Raw genomic sequence first — 6,000 nt, forward strand, 5'->3', positions numbered from 1 at the left:
AATTCAAGTACTAACTTGCCATCATCCTACAAGAAGAATCAACATGGAGTCTCAAATCATAAAGAGAAAGGACTCTGAGAGATTTGGGCAACAGCCCCTAATTTGGAGGGCCAAGGACTGAAGCAAAGCTGTATCTTGGGACAGACACTAATCACTATCTCCATACTTCAACCTGAGGGCTCTTTGAGAGCTCATCCTACAGAGAAGCCTCTCAACCCCAAGGTCCCTACTGCTGCAGAGGGTAGCTCCCTAATGCAGCCATCCTGGGAGGAAACAAGCATGGCCTCACCTTACGAAAAGCAGCAGGCAGCAAGCCCACTTTCCTTCGGAGGTAGCTGGACTCTAGTCTCCTATACTCTTGTGAAGCAGGACCTTCAGACAGGCCAAAGCTCTTACTTGGCTTACACGTCACAAAAGAGAAAGCTGAATGGAGAAAGCTAATCCTGGCCTCCGCAGCTTCACCCAGCAGAGAACAAACACTTCATAAATCTCCCCATCTTCCCACAGCCACAGCTACTCTCTTCCCCTCGTCCTTTTCATGACAGGGACATATTCTCCAGCTGCTGGGTCCCTGATGCTCATGCAATCTTTCAGAATCCAGCTCTCCAACAAAGGATCTGAGGGGGAATAGATCAGCTAGCTTTCTTGTTTGCCAACAACACCTGCGGACTCCAGAGAGGAAATGCAGTGGGAGACTCTCCTGGACACACAAAACTGAGGACTACAAGTCCAAGCTTAACGAAGGGCTGGAAGAAAATGAGAGGACATGCTACAGGGACACAGGGACCATGTCCCAGGACAGGAAGAGTCTTATGAATGCACCAGGGCTGTGAGGGATGACCTGCAACCTTCCCTCTACGTCTGCCTCCCTTGCTTCCTTTTGTCCACCCTCGTTTCACTTTCTAATGACTCAGAATGCTGGGCAGTAATACACTGATTAGCCGAGCTCAGGTTATAGCTGGCCAGTCTGACCTGAGGCAGGAAGATGGAGGATCTGACATGTGTGAGAGGCCATTTCCCAAAAGGAAACCAGGGGGAATGGACGCTGGCCAGTCAATATGAACTAACACCCACAACAAGGAAACAAAGTATTTAGTTAGAACAGGAAGGAATTGAGGCCAGTTACACTCTCTGTTTTGGGACAAATTCTAGGTGTATATACATCTGTTATTGTTCAAGGATGAATAAAAAGGACAAAAATACTTGGACTTACAGGGTACCATATAAAGAATGCAGAACTGAGGGGTAAAAAACAAACAAGCAAACAAAAACAGTTAAAACCAAAGCCAGAAAAGAACATGTTTCATACCCTCAAAGAACTGAATCTGAAGTGGGGGAAAAAAAGAACCCTTAAGAAAAATCTTTAAGAAAATCTTTAAAACCCTTAAGAAAAATCTCCCAAACACAGTAAATATAACAAAGAAATCAAAAATGCATGTGGAAAAGTGAGACTCAATAACTAGAAAATTTAATCCCCAGAGAAAATAAAAACAGTATATAGTAAAGGCAGAACACATAAGCCGAAGATATGTTTGAATTGACAGATGGAAAGTTTAATAATAAGTTATACCTAGATACACGGTCAAAATTTAGAATTTCATGGATAAAATTTTTAAAATCCTAAAAATGTCTGAGCGGGGAAGTGGAGGGGAAGGTTATCTTCACTGAAGCATACATTAAAAAGCTTTTTTAAGAAAGAAAGCATATAGGGGGGCGGAGCAAGATGGCGGAGGAGTAGGAGACCTGGATTTCGTCTCCTCTCAGGAATTCAGCTGGATAGGGATCAAACCATTCTGAACACCTACAAACTCAACAGGAGATCGAAGAAAAGAAGAGCAACAACTGTCTCAGCAGAAAAGCGACCACTTTCTGGAAGGTAGGACGTGCGGAGAAGTGAATCCGAGGCGATATTCGGGAGGATAGACGGCGGGGGAGGGGCCTCCGTCGGCCGCTTCTGGCAAGTGATAGAGCCGCGGAGCACAAAATCGGAACTTTTAAAAGTCAGCTCCGCCGAGGGACGTCACTCTGGTGGCTCAGCGGGGGGTGGAACCCTCCGGGACAGTGTGGTCTCAGGACCCTCGGGGTCACAGAAAGACCGGGGGTGCCCGAGTGTGGCAGAGCTCCCAGGTATCGGAGCAGGGAAGCCGGCTGCAGAGGCGGAGCCCAGGCGCGGGCTCTCAGCTCGGGGTTGCCATTGACCGTGATCCGCGGCACAGTCGGGCCCCTGCTCCTCCAGCAGGGACCCAACAAGCGGCCGATCCGGGGAGACTCACCTTCCTCCCCCGGGAGGAGCCGCGCGGGAGTGCACCGCAGGGATCTGCTGGGTTTGGAGACTCCAGACCGGGTCCGGTGCCAGAGATAGAAACGCGTGGTCGCAGGCCGGTTGAGCACGGAGTGCAGCTGCAGACCGGGGAGACGGGAGTGACTGACGGCTTTTCTCTGGGGGCTCACTGAGGAGCGGGCCCGAGTTCTCGGCTCCTCCGGGGCGGAGATTGGGAGGCCGCCATTTTCACTCTCCGCCTCCAAAGCTGTACGGAAAGCTCGCAGGGAACAAAAGCCCCGGAGAGCAAACCTGAGCAGATGACTTAGCCGGGAGGGGGCAAGGGCGGGGCAATTCCGCCTCCGGCAGAGACATTTGGAAACCACGGCAACAGGCCCCTCCCCAGAAGATCAGCAAGAACAGGCAGCCAAGACCAAGTTTACCGATCAATGAGAACGGCAGAACTCCAGCGCTAGGGGAATGCTGCACATAGAATTCACGGCTTTTTTACCATGATTCCTTAGTCTTTTAAAGTTAATTTTTTTTTTTAACTGTCTTTTTGTCTTTTTATTTCTTTTTGAATTTTTCTTTTTCCCTTTTTCAAACAACATCTTATCAATCCCTTTTTTAAAAAAAAACATTTTTATTTTTCATTTTTAGAGTCATATTCTATCCCTTCATAGTAGTTACCCATATTTTTGGCTTATATATATAAGTTGTTCTCTCTTTAAAATTTTGAGATAGTTTCTTCTAACAGATTAAAATATACCCTAAATCTCTAGTATATGGTGTTCTCTATTCCCCTGCCTGATCACATCCTCTCCCTTTTTTTTTTTCTTTTTTCTTTTTTTAAATCCTCTTTCTTTTTTCAAACAACTTCTTATCAATTCCTTTTATAAAATTTTTTATAATTTCCATTTTTACAGTCATTTTCCATCCCTTCATCATATCAACCCTTATTTTTGTACATATATAAGTTTTTCTTTCTTTAAAATTTTGGGAGACACTTTCTTCTAAAAGACCAAAACACACCCCAAATCTAGTGTGTGGCACTGATCTATATACCATATAGATCATATTTGATCACATTCTGGTTTTTCTTTTGTTGTTGTTCTTTTGTTTTGTTTGTTGTTGTTTTTATCTTTATCTTTTTCTTTTTTTTTCTTTTTTTTTTTTCTCTCTTTCCCCTTCTTATCCCACTGCTTCAGGTCTTTTCTGATTTGTTTAGAGTATATTTTCTGGGGACGTGGTTACTCTGCTAGCATTTTGTTCTCTCATTAATCTATTCTCCTCTGCACAAAATGACGAGACGGAAAAAATCACCTCAACAAAAAGAACAAGAGGCAGTACCGACTGCCAGGGACCTACTCAATACGGACATTAGTACGATGTCAGATCTAGAGTTCAGAATCATCACTTTAAAGATACTAGCTGGGCTTGAAAAAAATATGGAAGTTATTAGAGAAACTCTTTCTGGAGAAGTAAAAGAGCTAAAATCCAACCAAGTAGAAATCAAAAAGGCTATTAATGAGGTGCAATCAAAAATGGGGGCACTAACTGCTAGAATAAATGAGGCAGAAGAGAGAATCAGTAATATAGAAGATGAAATGCTGGAAAATAAAGAAGCTGAGAAAAAGAGAGATAAACAACTACTGGATCATGAGGGCAGAATTCGAGAGATAAGTGATACCATAAGACGAAACAACATTAGAATAATTGGGATCCCAGAAGAAGAAGAAAGAGAGAGGGGGGCAGAAGGTATAATGGAGCAAATTATAGCAGAGAACTTCCCTAATTTGGGGAAAGAAACAGGCATGAAAATCCAGGAAGCACAGAGAACCCCTCTCAAAATCAATAAAAATAGGTCAACTCCCCGACATCTAATAGTAAAACTTACAAGTCTCACAGACAAAGAGAAAATCCTGAAAGCAGCTCGGGAGAAGAGATATGTAACCTACAATGGTAGAAACATTAGATTGGCAACAGACCTATCCACAGAGACCTGGCAGGCCAGAAAGGACTGGCAGGATATATTCAGAGCACTAAATGAGAAAAATATGCAGCCAAGAATACTCTATCCAGCTAGGCTGTCATTGAAAATTGAAGGAGAGATAAAAAGTTTCCAGGACAAAAAAAAACTAAAGGAATTTGCAAACACAAAACCAGCCCTACAGGAAATCTTGAAAGGGGTCCTCTAAGCAAAGAGAGACCCTAAAAGCAACATAGACCAGAAAGGAACACAGACAATATATGGTAACAGTCACCTTACAGGCAATATAATGGCACTAAATTCCTATCTTTCAATAGTTACCTTGAATGTAAATGGGCTAAATGCCCCAATCAAAAGACACAGGCTAACAGACTGGATTAAAAAACAAGATCCATCGATATGCTGTCTGCAAGAGACTCATTTTAGACCCAAAGACACCCCCAGATTGAAAGTGAGGGGGTGGAAAACCATTTACCATGCTAATGGACACCAAAAGAAAGCTGGGGTGGCAATCCTTATATCAGACAAATTAGATTTTAAACCAAAGACTGTAATAAGAGATGAGGAAGGACACTATATCATACTTAAAGGATCTATCCAACAAGAAGATCTAACAATTGTAAATATCTATGCCCCTAACATGGGAGCAGCCAATTATATAAGGCAATTAATAACAAAAGCAAAGAAACACATCAACAACAATACAATAATAGTGGGGGACTTTAACATCCCCCTCACTGAAATGGACAGATCATCTAAGCAAAAGATCAACAAGGAAATAAAGACTTTAAATGACACACTGGACCAAATGGACTTCACAGACATATTCAGAACATTCCACCCCAAAGCAACGGAATACACATTCTTCTCTACTGCCCATGGAACATTCTCCAGAATCGACCACATCCTAGGTCATAAATCAGGTCTCAACCGGTACCAAAAGATTGGGATCATTCCCTGCCTATTTTCAGACCACAATGCTTTGAAACTAGAACTCAATCCCAAGAGGAAAGTCGGAAAGAACTCAAATACATGGAGGCTAAAGAGCATCCTACTGAAGAATGAATGGGTCAACCAGGAAATTAAAGAAGAATTAAAAAAATACATGGAAACTAATGAAAATGAAAACACAACTGTTCAAAATCTTTGGGATGCAGCAAAGGCAGTCCTAAGAGGAAAGTATATAGCAATACAAGCCTTTCTCAAGAAACAAGAAAGGTCTCAAGTACACAACCTAACCCTACACCTAAAGGAGCTGGAGAAAGAACAGCAAATAAAGCCTAAACCCAGCAGGAGAAGAGAAATCATAAAGATCAGAGCAGAAATCAATGAAATAGAAACTAAAAGAACAGTAGAACAGATCAACGAAACTAGGAGCTGGTTCTTTGAAAGAATTAACAAGATTGATAAACCCCTGGCCAGACTTATCAAAAAGAGAAGAGAAATGACCCAAATCAACAAAATCATGAATGAAAGAGGAGAGATCACAACCAACACCAAAGAAATACAAACAATTATAAGAACATATTATGAGCAACTCTATGCCAGCAAATTAGATAACCTGGAAGAGATGGATGCATTCCTAGAGATGTATCAACTACCAAAACTGAACCAGGATGAAATAGAAAACCTGAACAGACCTATAACCACTAAGGAAATTGAAGCAGTCATCAAAAATCTCCCAAAAAACAAAAGCCCAGGGCCAGATGGCTTCCCAGGGGAATTCTACCAAACATTTCAAGAAGAATTA

This window comes from Mirounga angustirostris, unplaced genomic scaffold, assembly GCF_029215605.1.
Source record: "Mirounga angustirostris isolate CCGP_5_RB_7025 unplaced genomic scaffold, mMirAng1.0.hap1 SCAF_18, whole genome shotgun sequence".
In the NCBI taxonomy this organism is placed as follows: domain Eukaryota; kingdom Metazoa; phylum Chordata; class Mammalia; order Carnivora; family Phocidae; genus Mirounga; species Mirounga angustirostris.